At 33.6% G+C, this 16,355-nt stretch overlaps 1 pseudogene; it reads left to right on the top strand.

Annotated features, from left to right (window-relative positions):
* The first annotated feature begins 3,880 nt into the window (after positions 1-3,880).
* On the top strand, positions 3,881-12,618 carry LOC120153369 (annotated as a pseudogene).
* The last annotated feature ends 3,737 nt before the right edge of the window (positions 12,619-16,355 follow it).

Genomic DNA, 16,355 nt, shown 5'->3' with positions numbered 1-16,355 from the left:
TATATGTTTCAATTGGGGTGGAGATGGATATAAGTTTAGTGGGCAGTGGGTGGGTGTGTATATAAAAAGTCATACATGTTGTGGGTAGTGGGTAGGTGATGGGTTTGAGGTCTTACTCGTCCCGTATCTGTCCGTCCACTAACTACCCACTATGTAAATTTTGGATCATTATGAATTTAAGTATAATTTAAGAGATTGTAATGTAAATCTTAAGATTTTATAGGACATGACTTGTAATTTAACCAAAAGTTAGGGTATAAACATTTTTTAGAATTGAAGATCGTCATTTCTCATATCTCAAGTTAGTGGGTATGAGTGGGTACGAACATATACGAGATGAGTAGTGGGTATCTAATTAAGTAGTGGATGTAGAGATAAATTTGAGAATATACTCGTGTGGACGGGTGTGAATATGAAAATTTTACCTATCGTGAGTAGTGGGTAGATAATGGATACGAAAGTATTAAGTATGGGAATAGGGGAAGGGGCATTCGTATCCGCCCTACCCGTTTATCATCCCTAACAAAATGTGCTTCTGACATCACTAATTAAGTATAGAAGATAATTTTTTATAAAAAATAAATGTAATGTAAATATAATGTTAAATATTTAAGATATTTAATAATTACTACTTTGTTAAAAAAATTTAGTAAAATACACAAATGATTTCTTAACTATATGACATTACTTTATTCTACATACTTTTTTAAAAATAAACTAAAAATCTTTTAATAAAAAATCAAATAGTATCACATGAAATTAGATACTTGTTTTGACCAAAAAATAGTTTAGGGGCTTGAAGCAAAAAAGAGGTATTGTTTAGGTATTTATTTTGACCAAAAAATAGTTTAGATACTTGAAGTGACTACGTATAATGATTTAAGGACTTATTTTGACAAAAAATATTTAGGGGCATAAAGTAAAAATGGAGTATAGTTGAGGGACTTTTTTTTTAGTTTAAGCCTACTGTTAATGTAATGTCGTATATGCATTAGGGCATTGATTCAATCTCATTAACATTATAGGTAAAGAAACGATCTCAACACCCTTAACATTATATGAGTAATCAAATTAATTCCACAAAAATTAAAAACTTTATTAAAAAATTTATATAAAAAAATTAATATTTTTACCTTGTATTTCTTTTTTTTTTTAAAAATATGTTTTCTCTCATTGGTGTGTTGTTATGCCGCTCATCTCTTTTATTCTTCGTTTTTATTGATCGACGACTACACAACACAAACATTATTGTTGATTACCAACTACCGATATTCTTTATTTTATTTTTCTTCTCTGTCATATCTTTATTTTCTTTTGTGTTTTATTTTTAATAAGTTTGCATGTGTTGCATGTTTTCATATGCATTTATAATACGTTTTCTTATATATTTTTTGTATTTTTTTTTTATTTTTTGACCTTTTTTTTTATTTTTTTTCTAAGGGTTGATTTGACATCGTCACTACTGATCAAGATAATATAATCTGATATCTTGTTGATTTTCCATGCTTTGGACCATCAAATTAGATTTGAATACTCGATTTGCGTTCGTGTATAGCTTTTCACGTCGTTCAAGTCTGATTTGCGGATTGTCGGTGGTCTTTCAATAGCTTGACCCCCTTTTGTGGTTCATTTGTCGATGCGATCATATTTGTTTGTATATATCTTTATTCGAGTTTCTAAGTTAGATTTAATCTTTCCTTGTATGTAGGGATGAGTAAAAATTGGCTCGACTTGAAAAAAATGAAATTTTCAACTCGAATTGACTTCGAGTTTCAATTTCATAAACTCGACTTGACTCGAAAAAATTTCAACTTCAAATCGAGTTGAAAAATGCAACTCGAATAACTCGAAATATTTTAATAATTAGTGAATTTATTTTCAAGTTTGATTCGAGTCCTTGGACTTTGTATGATATGTGTATATCATGTTTGAAAAGAATATGAATAAATATATTGTATTGTATATATGGTTATAGAAAATCACTTAAATTGGAATCAAATAATATTATAATATTATAAATATTTACAATCAAATTTAAATAGAAACTTGAAAAGTAGACTCAACTTGACTCGAAAAAAATTCAAATCAAGTCCAAGTTGTAAAATAAGACTCGTCAACTCAAATAACTCAAATTTTTTTAACTCGACTCGATCGAACGCTCAACCGTTCTTGTATGGTCCTTATGTGATCTTAAGTTACTAGTTTTGGTTCAATGCTTATAGGAAATTTTCCTAATTATGTTCTTAATCTATAATTGTGATTGTAAATCTTTATTATAATTTGGAATATTTTCTATTTTAAATAAAATTAGTTACTTCTATAAAAAAAAACTAGTATATTTTTCCATTTAAAACCTTCAAGAATTCTATGATTATTATTATTAGTTATTATTAAATCAATGATTAGATATCTTTCATATTCTTTTTATAAGAATTGTGACTAAATTAATATAATATAAAAGTGCAAAATTAAATTCATCATCATTTAAATTTATTAATGTAAAATATTAAAGATTTTTTAAAATTATTTACAATACAAATAAGGCTACAATACATGTTTAGTACCTAACTATCACTTTTATTTCGTTTTGATCACTCAACTATTATTCTTTTTAATCATATTTAACATTATATTTTGATTTCTTTTTGATCACTCGCCATGAAAAAGTAATAGAACTGTTGGCGAGGCATTTTTTAATACAAAAATAACTACAAAAATTATGTCTCGAAAAATACTTTAATACCTAAAGAATTTTTCGCTAAAAATAAGTTCTTAACGTTTTCTCAATTATATTTTAGGTGCCTACCGTTATATTTTTTTTATATTTTTGTAATAATAAAAATATTATTTTTAAAAAAGAAAAGAAAAAAATTTAAAAACTTAGTTTATTTATAAAAATCTATTTTTACTGAAATTATAAAAATCTTTGAAAAATTAAAATTTCTCATTTTAACCAATTACCAACCATCGATGACCATCATCGTCATCACCGAACGGTTGAGTTTTGATTGGAATTGAACGATGGTTCGAATGGTGGTGACTGTGTGACTTATGGACGTTAAAATCGACGAAGAAAAATGACGGTGGCTTAAAATCTGACGAGCATTTGAATGCTTCTCCACTGCAAACGGTGGCAGATTACGACGAAAGGTCAACGAGGGGTTGATCAAAGGTCGACGCCGGTGCTAATGATGATGGCGGTGACGAACATGACTGGTTGATCGACAACATCTGGAAGGGGAAAAAAGAGAGAATGGAGAGATGGGAGGCACGTGTGTTTTTTTTGTTTTTGTTTTTAAATAAAAAATATTTTTATTTTATAAATAAAATTCTCCATAATTACTATAATGTGATATGTGTCACTTAACATATATTTTTTAACAACAGTTAATGTCCTGATATTTAAAAATGTAACGTTGGAAACATTATTCACCTATTTTTGACGAAAAATTATTTATGCACTAAAACGTTTTTCGATGCACAGTTTGAACACTTATTTTTATATTAAACATTTTTTTGAAAAAAAAATCAATGATGACTTGACATTACTTTATGATGACATATCAACGTCAATGTTAATTTTTTAACGATGAATGCCCAAAATGTAATATTAGGTATGATTTTGGAAAAAAAAACAATTATGTGACTAAAAGGGAATAGAGTGATAGTTGTTAAGTGACTAAAACAATAGTTGGATGTATTAAACGTGTAGTTTATCCTATAATTAATTGTCTTTAGTTACTTATTTCTTTTAGAGGCCCGAATTTGTAGAATTTTAAATTAAGAGGTACTTAAGAGGGATTTTTACTTTTCTTACAAGCTTAACCACATAACACCATCCTCTTCTCTTGTTCTCCATAGATCTCAGCCCACTTCACTAGTTTCGCCGCGTCTTCCATTTTTCTCCCTCTATTCCTTTGCTCCCAAGGGGAAAAATCTGGCACTTGTCCGCACAATCTGTACTGTTTGCTATAAAAGCCACTATCATTCCCCTCAATTTAACCCTTTTCACTATCGTCAAACGCATTTCCACTTTCTTTTTTTTCGAATTTCAAATTGTTGGAATTGGCTAAGCAATTGTTCAGATCTGCGTAAGGTCCGGCCGGATCGGGATCTCGATGGAGGAGGCACTGGAGTTAGCACGTGCCAAAGACACCAAGGAGCGGATGGCGGCGGTAGAGCGGCTCTACCAACTCCTTGAAGGCTCTAGGAAGAGTCTTACTTCTTCGGAAGTCACTTCGCTTGTTGATTGCTGCTTGAATCTCCTCAAGGATAACAACTTTAGAGTCTCCCAGGGAGCTCTCGAGGCTCTTGCTTCCGCTGCTGTTCTCTCCGGTGATCACTTGAAGTTGCACTTTAACGCTCTTGTTCCCGCGGTTGTTGAACGGCTGGGTGACGCCAAACAGCCTGTTAGAGACGCTGCCAGACGCCTGCTGCTTACTCTAATGGAGGTAAACTTACCAGTTCCTTGTTGAGTTTGGGACGCTTTAATGTTTTAGGCTATCTAGTGAAGAATTTGTTTGATTTCTGAAATATGTGTGTGTGTGTGTATATATATATTGTTTCAGGTTTCTTCACCAACAATTATTGTTGAAAGAGCTGGCTCTTATGCATGGACACATAGAAGTTGGAGAGTGCGAGAGGAATTTGCCCGGACAGTCACATCATCAATCAGTCTTTTTGCATCTACTGAACTTCCACTTCAACGGGCAATTCTTCCGCCTGTATGCTCATTAACATATTCCAATGGATTTTCATTGTCTCCTTATGAAACGTGACATAGATTAGCTGACATATAAATTCCTTTATCAGACTTTGCAGCTGTTGAATGACTCAAACCCTGGTGTTCGTGAAGTTGCTATATTGTGCATTGAGGTCTGTGAAACAATTCTTTCTAGTGAAGGAAGAATTTGATCGTCTTCAAATGAAATCTGACTTGTTGTGTTCTTTTTTTGTTGTAGTCATTGGAATTTTAACCCATAGTTTGTAAGAACTTTCACAATACTTGAACATAAAGCTAATAGCCTGAAATATGAGCTTACATCAGAGGCGGTTCCTCTGCTTCTCAGTTATTGAAAAACATGCTGAGCTCCTAATAATAAGTTTTTACATGCCTTTAGAGGATGGAAGTTATAATGAGAAAATCAATGGACATAAACACAGGAATCTGAAATTTGTTTTATTGCCCGTGGTAAATTGGTAATCATGTTTAACAATTTAACAAAGAGGAACCATTTCAATTTAGGTTGCTTGTCACTCAAGTTTTAGATCCTTTTTTTGCAATTTTCCCCATATTCCTGTTCACGAATATTTAATATTCAATACAATGTTTACACTTGTGTTGTCTGCTCCTTGGACTGGTATTAATGTGAGTTATTATGAAAAGTTTCATGCTTCTATTGAAAAATATAGGTCACTAATAGTTTTGATTGGGTTATTTTCTGTCTTTGTTATTTCTGCTTTAGATAGTATAATAAGTGTTTCAGTAACTGAGAGCATTAGGTCCACTTCTGTTGTTATTCTTAACAATTGCTCTTGGAGATTTCGTGGGCCATACATTAAAGGTTCTCATATTTGGTGGTAAAATTCTGATCAGATAATTTTCTTTCCAGGAAATGTATACGCAAGCTGGAACTCAATTTCGTGATGAACTTCATCGCCATCAGCTTCCTGGATCTATGGTTATTGCTTCAGTCTTTTATTTTTTTTTCTGCCTTCTAGAAGAAAGGAATTGCTATTTCAGTATTTGTTATTTTTACAAGGTAGCATATAATTTGCAGATGAGAGATATCAATGCCAGACTAGAGAAAATTGAGCCACAAGTTAGATCTTCAGATTTGGGTGGTTTTGCTGCTGGAGACATAAAGCCTGCAATACGTAATCCAAAGAAAAGCAGTCCAAAAGGCAAGAGTTCTTCGAGGGAGACATCACTTTTTGGAGGTTTGGTTATGTCTAACTAATTATTTTTTCTTTTTCAAATTAGGAGTTTAGGATGGATTCCATGATATGCTGGCCTTTGTATAAAACAATCTTACTTCAATATTGGCTACTTTTATTTTGACGTTGATGGTTAGAAGAAACAGTTATTTTCTACATTAGATCATATTTCTCAAATATATGGTGCTTGTTCTTAAATCATTGTTCAACAAGTTAAATGTAACTAAAGTGACTCTTTTTTTTACAGGGGAAAGTGACATCACTGAAAAACCAATAGATCCAATTAAAATTTACTCAGATAAGGAACTAATAAGGGACTTTGAGAAAATTGCTTCAACACTTGTGCCAAAAAAAGATTGGTCCGTGCGCATTGCTGCCATGCAGAGAGTTGAAGGCCTTGTTTCTGGAGGTTTTTATTCTCTAAACTGCCACCATTCTTCTTCTAGAATATCTGAATATTTGTCTACTATTAAAGAATTATAGATTTCTCTGTGTACTGTTAAATAATTTTTGAGTTACTGTTGTTACCAAACAGTTATCAAAACCTGACCCATGCAGATTTTTTTAGGTATATACAGGGATGCCAAAAATTATGTAATAAGTTCCTGGGTTATCCCTTTCCTTTAACCTATTTCACTTTGGTTTTGACTTCTGCAATGTAGCCATGTTATTTGGCCTATTTGACGTCAAATTCCATATTTATATGGCTTATTCCTCCTTTGTAGTTTATAGGTTGAGAACTGGGGGTTTAACAATTAAGACTACTGTGATTAATCAGGCGCTGCTGATTATCCATGTTTCCGGGGATTCTTGAAGCAGCTTGTTGGTCCACTAAGTACACAGTTACTAGATAGGAGGTCAAGCATTGTGAAGCAGGTGCGTACCTTTTTCTTGCATTTTCTGGTTCCGACTTTTTTCTTTTTGCATTCTTTTTAAACATTTTAGGAGAGGTATATTCTTTGTGCTTATAGTTTATTTTGCAGCTCTGAACTAGTAGTGCTTATTCTAGCACTGAGAGACTTTTTTTCTGTCAAATGCATTTTTTTTAAGTTTTATTAATCTCTAAATACTTATTTAAAAAAAAAAAATTAAGTTTAATACCAAAACTTTTTATGTTTTACTGATTTTCAGACACTGGAGTTTTTTCTTTCATTTTTTTTCTTGGCCTTTGCCAATATTGCTATTTGTTTAGAACATATCCATGTTTTAGAAAATGATTAAATGATAGGAACATGTCATGGACCAATCATCATACCCATCCATCCCATATAGTCTTTCTTGACATTTTCCCATACAATCATCATACCTTTCCGTCTCATATTGACTTCCTTGAATTTTTATACAATGACCACTAGGAATCTTGAGATGGTATAAATGTGATGGGTGGGTTCTAGACAATTTTTTTACTTTCCTGTCCTATAAGTGCTTTTTTAGTTTCGTACGTGTAGTTGATTCTGAGAATTTCCTTTTTCCAGGCTTGTCATTTATTAGGCTTCTTATCAAAGGAGCTCTTGGGAGATTTTGAGGCATGTGCTGAGCAGTTCATCCCAGTAAGTTCAACTTTCATGTGTAGCATAGCAACATTTTTATTCTCACATGCACTTGTGAATTTTATATTATGATAACCAGGTCCTTTTCAAGTTGGTTGTTATTACTGTGCTTGTAATTGCAGAGTCCGCAGATAACTGCATAAAAACGGTAAATTTTGTTGCATCTCCCCTTCCATTTTGTCTTCACTTTTTGTTTTATTTTCTTATTATATCTTTTCCTAACTTGTAGATGTTGCTTAACTGCAAAGTTGCCCGTGTGCTTCCTCGAATAGCTGACTGTGCAAAGAATGACCGTAGTGCTGTACTCCGTGCCAAGTATTCATCTATTTCTATTTTTTGACGAAGTCATTTATTTGTTATTTCTATAATCAAATTTTATATCCTAACTGCAGGTGTTGTGAATATGCATTGTTGATACTTGAACATTGGCCTGATGAACCAGAAATACAGAGATCGGTTGATTTATATGAGGATCTGATTAGGTGTTGTGTTGCCGATGCAATGAGTGAGGTATCTATATCGCAACTTGCTTCTATTTTTTTTATGTTGATATATGGTTGTAGTACATGTCATGCAATCAACCCTCCAGTTGATGGTTTAAGTTGATCATGTTGACTGGCTTCTCTCTTGAAAGCATATCATGGCTGATGCTTCACTTGGTATCTTTAATGGATTTACATTTTTTTTTACATAAATAGGGTAATCTGAAAAGATAACTGAATGTGGCAAAGCTAATTCCTAAAGCTTTATGTTATTTACTTTTTTCATATACCTGTTTGATCCTTTGTAAAATTTGATAAAAGATAACTAGCTTATTGTGTACTTAACAGGTACGATCAACTGCTAGAATGTGCTACAGAATGTTCTCCAAAACTTGACCGGATCGTTCTCGTCGCTTGTTCACCTCTTTTGATCATGTTATTCAAAGGGTAGATATAGCTCCCATATTTGATAGATATTTTCTGGAATAGTTATGTTTCCTACGTTGTGGTCTAAATTCTTACATATTACACAGATAATTAATGAAGAAGATGGAGGAGTTCATAGGCGCCATGCTTCTCCTTCTGTCCGTGACAGAAATGTTAAAATGTCAATTACATCCCAGTCTCCTGCCAGTTCACATCTACCTGGATATCAAACATCTGCTATAGTTGCAATGGATAGGACTTCAACTTTATCCTCAGGGACACCTGTCACATCTGGGTTGAATATATCCCAACCAAAGCCCCTTGGTAAAGGTACCGACCGTACTCTGGAGAGTGTGTTGCATGCAAGCAAACAGAAAGTCAGCGCTATTGAAAGTATGCTTAGAGGTCTGGACATATCTGAGAAACAGAGGTCAACAAGTTTGGATCTAGGTATTGAATGAGTTTTCTATGTTTTACTTAATTGAAATGTGAAAGATCCGTATGTCATCATTAAATGATGCTGTGATAATTGTGTGAAAAGATTAGAAAATTGATTTAACTGTGAGTGGCTAAATTTCTCTTTTTTTGCTCACTAGTGCAGGAGTGGACTCTCCATCATCTCGTGATCCTCCATTCCCTGCTGTTGTTCCAGCTTCTAGCAGGCTCACAAGCGCTTTAGGACTAGATTCCACTACCTCTACTGTCGGCAAAAGTAGTAACCAGAATGGTGGTCTGGTTATGTCTGATATAATTACTCAAATTCAAGCTTCCAAAGATTCAGGCAAGTTATCCTATAGGACTAATGTGACAACTGAGTCTTTGCCACCTTTCACATCACACTCTGCCAAGAGGGCATCCGGAAGACAAGAACTAGGTTCTTTTGAAGATAGCAGTGACATTAGGGAGGCCAGGCGCTTTATAAATCCACATATTGACAGGCAATATTTGAATACACCTTATAGAGATGTAAACTCTCGGGATTTACAGAACAATTGTATTCCTAACTTCCAGAGGCCACTATCGAGAAAGCATGTAGATGGGCGTGTGTCTGCTGGAAGGATTAAGAGTTTTGATGATAGTCAGCTGTCACTTGGAGAGATGTCCAGCTATGTTGAAGGTCCAGCTTCTCTCGGTGAAGCCCTAAGCGAGGGGCTTACTCCTAGTTCTGATTGGTCTGCAAGGGTTGCTGCTTTTACTTATCTCTGGTCATTGTTGCAGCAGGGCCCAAAAGGTATTCAGGAAGTGGATCAAAACTTTGAGAAGGTAATGAAACTGTTTCTCCATCACTTGGATGATCCCCACCATAAAGTTGCGCAGGCTGCCCTTTCAACACTTGCTGATATCATTCCATCATGCCGAAAGCCCTTTGAGAGTTGCATGGAAAGGATCTTACCCCATGTTTTCTCGCGGTTAATTGATCCAAAGGAGTTGGTCAGGCAGCCTTGCTCTATGACACTGGAAATTGTAGGCAAAACTTATAGCATAGATTCTCTCTTACCTGCTTTGCTGCGTTCCCTTGATGAACAGCGTTCACCAAAGGCAAAACTGGCTGTTATTGAGTTCGCTATTAGTTCCTTCAACAAGCATGCTATGAATTCTGAAGGTTCTGGTAATATTGGCATCCTGAAGTTATGGCTTGCTAAACTGACACCATTAGCCCATGATAAAAAAACAAAGCTTAAGTATGTAGCTATTACTTGCATTATATCCGTATACTCGAAGTTTGATCCGACTGCTGTTCTGAATTTTATTCTTAGTTTATCAGTTGAAGAACAAAATTTCTTGAGACGGGCACTCAAACAGTACACTCCTCGCATTGAGGTGGATCTAATTAACTATTTGCAAAACAGGAAAGAGAGACAGCGTTCTAAATCATCCTATGATCCATCTGATGTTGTTGGAACATCATCTGAAGAAGGATACATTGGAGTTTCCAAGAAGAGTTTTTCACTTGGAAGATATTCTGCTGGTTCCGCTGATAGTGAAGGTGGTAGGAAGTGGGGTTCCACCCTGGAATCAACCCGGACCACTAGCAATATTGACCTGGCAACATCTGATGAAACTCAGGAAAACTCATATCAGAACTTGGAGACTAGTTCAAACACCAATGTTTTTCCTTCCAAAATCAAAGACTGGTCTTATATTGAGACAACTGAAGGAGTTGCTCATAATGAGACTCCATCAGAGTTGGATCTTAATCATCTTAAACCTGCAGGTATAAAGATCAGCTCTATGCCAGACACGGGGCCTAGCATTCCTCAACTTCTTCACCTGGTGAGTTTTGTTTATCCTGGTTTTTTTTCTTCTGGAATTGATTGTTGTTTTATCGAGTTTGCTTGAAGAAAATGGATTTTGGCTTCTCATAGTTATTGTGCTACACGAACTTGACACTTTTTAAATGCTTTCTAATGTATTTTAGATCTGCAATGGGAATGATGAGAGTTCTACTGTTAACAAGCACGATGCACTTCATCAAATAAATGAAATTTCTGTGGCTAATGATCTCTCTGTTTGGTCCAAGGTGTATTTCTTTCCTTATACCTTTTTGTGTAAATTTGATTTCCTTCTCTTGAAGGTTTTTCTATCCCCGCAACACTTGCACAAAAGAATATTGTCCTCTGACCGCGATGTCAAATATGCTCTGCTATATTTTGTGCATACCAACTTGTAACATTTAGTTGTCTTTATGTAGTATGCCAATCAGATTTTGACAGCTGTACTTGAAGTTTTAGATGATTCTGATTCCTCAATCCGAGAACTTGTCCTGTCATTGATAATTGAAATGCTTAAAAACCAGGTTTGCTCATATTTTCAGTATACTATTGTTTTGAGGCCTTGTCTGGATTTTCCTTTTGTCTAACGTGTAAGTTCTTGTTTCCTCCCTTTTTTGTTGGCTTTGTAATGCTTTCAGAAAGGTGTTATGGAAGATTCTGTTGAAATAGTAATTGAGAAGCTGCTTCATGTGATGAAGGATACTGTTCCTAAAGTAATTTATATTTACTTTCCACGAGCTTGTCCTTTGAGTATATTCTTGCTCCCATTTCACATCTAATTTGTCTGCTCCATCTTTAGGTGTCAAACGAAGCTGAGCACTGCTTGAACATTGTGTTGTCCCAGTATGATCCATTCAGATGTTTAAGCGTATGTGGTTCTCTCTCGAATGTCTGATTTGTTTTTCTGTACAGCAAATAAAGAGAGTCTTTCGGCACTTTTTCTTCTCTTGGTTTAGGTTATTTCAAGTACTGATGTTGTGTAATGACTTGGATTGCAGGTTATTGTACCTTTATTAGTTACTGAAGACGAGAAGACTCTAGTTATTTGCATCAACTGTTTAACAAAGGTATTTATTCCGAGTCTTGATTGGACCTAAAATCGTTAAAATTAATGTATACCGAACCTGACTTAGGATAAACATCCAGCATTTGTTCAGATATGTTGCATGCTTTTTTAAAGTTAATCCCATTCATGTGAATTGTCGTTACTTTCCTTTCTGTTGATGTTAAGCGTTTTAAGCTTTCTGCCTTTTCCGTCCAGCTTGTGGGCAGGCTATCACAGGAGGAACTAACTGCTCAGTTGCCCTCGTTTTTGCCCGCTCTTTTCGAAGCTTTTGGAAACCAGAGTGCTGATGTCCGTAAGGTAATACTCGCGCCTTTTAAATTTGTCATTATGCAATAATGTCTGAAACTTGGGATCTTTTATATGTTGATATTTGTGAATTCTTAGGGCACTTGTAAGCTGCATTCGGAAGTACTGATCCATTTAAATTCTTCTTACTGTATTTTTGTCGATTCCGTGTTATTATCAATGCTGCAGACTGTGGCTTTCTGTTTGGTGGATATCTACATAATGCTGGGGAAACGTTTTTGCCACACTTGGAGGGGCTTAACAGCACACAGCTGAGGCTGGTTACAAGTTATGCCAATAGGATCTCACAGGCCAGGACCGGCACCCCTATAGATGCCAGCCATGATTAGCCGAAAGCGAGTGAGGTCGGGTTCCGGAAATGTTTACTTATTCATTGTTGTGCATTTTGTATATCGTGTGAATGCATTTGAAAGAGTTTTTTTTCCAAGTATTTCTTATTTACTTTGCTGGGTTTTTGGAGAATGAGTTTTTTTGTTGGGGAATCAAATAGGGAATTGCACCAATATTATGCCCATGTTGTAACTTGTGAGCACCATTTTTCTCAACATTGTTCTTATATTGATAAATTAATTTGGTTTTTGGAGCAACTTATATTCTTTATCATGCAAGTTCAGTGAAATTGGTTCGATTCTCTCCTAAACACAGCCTAAACTATACTCAAAATCGACTTTTAATGTCTAAAGATTTATTTATTTTTGTTAAAAATAGATGTTTATTGTTTTTCCCGTTACATTTTTAGATGACTACCAGTAAAAAAAAAGCGTTAATGATTTGTGTCATGTTTAAAAATTTTAAAAATAATATTTTATTTTAAAAAATAAAAGAAATATAAATATGATACGTATCATTTAATTTTTTTTAAAGGTAAACGCCTAAAAATATTAAAACAGAGTACTTTCACGAGGTGGTTGTTGGTCGCCTTCGAAAGTTCTGTTGCCAGCTTTGATGTTGCAGTTGTGTTGTTCTTTCTTCTTAACTTTGAACAACAAAATTTTAGCGTTATTAATAGGTTATTGTAGTGGTCGTCGAGTAATGATATAGATAAGATTGTTTTCTTTTATTAAGCCGTTGCCTTGCATTTGTTTTTGAAGCGTTCCACTCTTTTATAAAGATGCATTACAAGATCAAATTAGATGAATATTGCCCCATGAAAACTATGCAATTGGAACATTTGTTTTGAATTCACATAGGTAATGTTGTTAAAATTCTCCAATAACAAATAAAAACACTAGAAAAATCAAACCCGTAACCATAAATAATGGCCCCAAATTGAAAAACTTTATGTGTGATATATAGAACGTTGATTTAAACAATTTTTATAATTATAAATTTACTTTATCATGTCAAAATAAGAATGAACATCAGAAAAATCAAATTTATAACATAAAACGTTAGTCAACTGATCAAAAAACTTGGTGTGTCAATGACAAAACACAAGACACTTTCATGTAGCTGTTGGCTACCTTAAAAAATTATGTTCCCAGCTCTGATGTTATTGTTGTATTGTTCTCTTTTTCTTAGTTTTAAATTTATAATATAAAACGTCAGCTATCAGATCAAAACGCATAGTGTGTTGAACATCAAACCTGTGGCAAGTTCACATGTTACAATCATGGACCAACGCAAATTTTATGTTAAGAGCGGATTTATAAAATTTAATAGAGTGAGAAATATATTATCAACAAAAATTTTAATTATAGGAGAATTTAAAATTTTTAGAAAAATAATTGTTCTCGTTAATTTTTCTTGATCTATTCCTGAACTTGTAGCAGTAGTAATCTAGTAATCGATCTTGATTACTTAAAGTACAAGAAATTTAAAACCGTTCTTCCTTGATCTATCCATTAATGGAGGAAAGGGTTATATCTATGTTGTCCTTTTAAAAATAATTGTGTTACCACTTTCTTGAGCAGTACTGTACCATCGATAATATATGAATAAGATTACTCTCTTTTATTACTCTTGTTGTAACCCGTTTTTGTCCGGGCACGAAATATTTATTTTGGCGGGAAAATTGATATGAATAAATGGTTTTGAAAATGATTTGGGGAGTCGCCATCGGCCTTTTGGGTCAGGTAGGTCGAATACCTAAAAATTATTTTTTAAAAGAGTTTTAAGAAAACATCAATTAAAAAATTGAACTGATCTGCGTTTATAACCAAAAATTCATTCTTTTTAATAATAAAAAGGGATTCGTGGTCGGTTACGTTTAGGGAAGGATTAGCACCCCTACAACGCCCAAAATTGGTACTTTTTAATTATAAATTGTCTCTTATTATTAAAATTTAAAAATTCAAAAATATATTTAATTTATAATCCTATTATTTCAAAATTATATAAAAAATATTTATTTATTTTAAAAATATCAGAAAAGAACTTCTAGGTGCCTTAAGACAGCTCTTTTCTTTGATATTGATAAATATTAATTTAAATAATATTGTTTAATTTTTAATTTTAAAATATCAGAATAGGACATCCAGTTGTTTTAAGACTGTCCTTTTCTTTGATATTGAAAACTAAATATTAAAATAATTTTTATTTAAAATAAATATTTATTTATTATATATTTTTAACAATATTTAAATATATAAACAAATAAAAATTAAAAAATACAATTCTAACTATATATTTAAAAGCAATAAAAATACTTAAAATAAATAACTAAAATATAGTAAAATTAAAATTGAAAAAACCTAATTCATAATTAATCAGAATTATAGGGATTAAACATGCTATTTTCTTATTTAATAATTTAGTGACTAAAATAAAATAATCTAAAATTCGGATATTAGAATAAAATAAATTAAAAATATAAACTAAGGATTAAAATATTATTTATTAAAAATAAAGGATTAAATCTATTATTTATCCTAAATATATTATTTTAATATAAAGGACTAAAATAAAAGAAATTAAAATTAAAGATCTGAATTAAAAGTATTATAAAATCGATTTCTCCTAAAAAGCTCCCAATCGGAGCGAATCTACAAAAGTACCTTCGGTGTTTCGAAGGTTCCGGTGAGATCCGGTGGTCGGGGCTTCCTCGGTAAGTTTCTCTTCTTCCTTTTTCCTTCTTTTTTGTTTCTTTGCTGCTGAGATCGTTGGTAGTATTTTGTATATATATATTTTTTTTTCTCGGTTTTGTCTCTCTGGGATCTGTTTTCTGTCTCCTTCCTCCTTCTTCTTTTTTTCAGGTTCGGGTTGTGGCCATCGGACCGGTCCGAAGAGGGGGTCTCGGTGAGTCACCGGACTACCAGTGGTGACTCACCCCGTAGCCATGGCGTGGACGGCTGGCGTTGGAGCTTCTGGAGCCTTCGGTTGGGACGTGGCAGCGGCGGAGGCGGCGAGAACATCAACGGCGGCCGCGTGTCCCTAGGGTATCATACCCTAGGGTTTCCATCTGGAGCCATCTGGACCGTTGGATCTTGCCAGATCCAACGGCAGCAAGCTGAGGCGGCTGGGATTAGGGTTATGAAACCCTAACTGAAACCCCCAAATATTTAGGGTTTCTGGTTGGTCTGGACCGGTTCTGGTTTGTTTGTAACTGGGCCGGTCCAGTTGTAATTGGGCCTGTAATTAATTATTTATATATGTATTTAATATATATTTAATAATAATAATAATGATAATAATAATAATAATAATAATAATAATAATAATAATAATAATAATAATAATAATATGGGTAAAAAATTAGTATCTTCAGCTGCCCCTCTTTGCTCATTCTTGTGTTAACAAGAATAGGGCAAAGATGAAAAGATAATAAATTTTTTTATCCATTTGGCTTCACTTGATCATAATGGAGATATTGAATAAATTCTTCTCTCTCTCCAGATGAGTTCTTCTCATTATGAACTTTCTGCTGGGGATAATGCTGACCTCTTTCTTTCTGTGATAGAGTCATTCAAAAGGTTGAATAAGCTTTTGATGAGTTCTTCTCATTATGAACTTTCTCTAGAAATGCTGATGCTAATCTATCTCCTTCTGTGATAGAATTATTGAACAAGTTCTTCTTATTATGAACTTCTTCTTCCTTCTTCAGATGAGTTCTTCTCATTATGAACTTTCTCTGGAAAAGATAATCCATCAATTTGATGAATTCAGGCAAAAGGTTGAACAAATTCTTCTCATTATGAATTTCTTCTTCCTTCTTCAGATGAGTTCTTCTCATTATGAACTTTCTCTGGAAATGATGATCCATTAAATGATGGATTCAAGTAAAAGGTTGAACAAATTCTTCTCATTATGAATTTCTTCTTCCTTCTTCAGATGAGTTCTTCTCATTATGAACTTTCTCTGGAAATGATGATCCATC

This window comes from Hibiscus syriacus, unplaced genomic scaffold (assembly GCF_006381635.1).
Source record: "Hibiscus syriacus cultivar Baekdansim isolate YM2019G1 unplaced genomic scaffold, ASM638163v2 tig00111099_pilon, whole genome shotgun sequence".
Lineage (NCBI taxonomy): Eukaryota > Viridiplantae > Streptophyta > Magnoliopsida > Malvales > Malvaceae > Hibiscus > Hibiscus syriacus.
The sequence above is the reverse complement of the archived record's forward strand: the minus strand, read 5'-3'. Positions and strand labels throughout refer to the sequence as shown.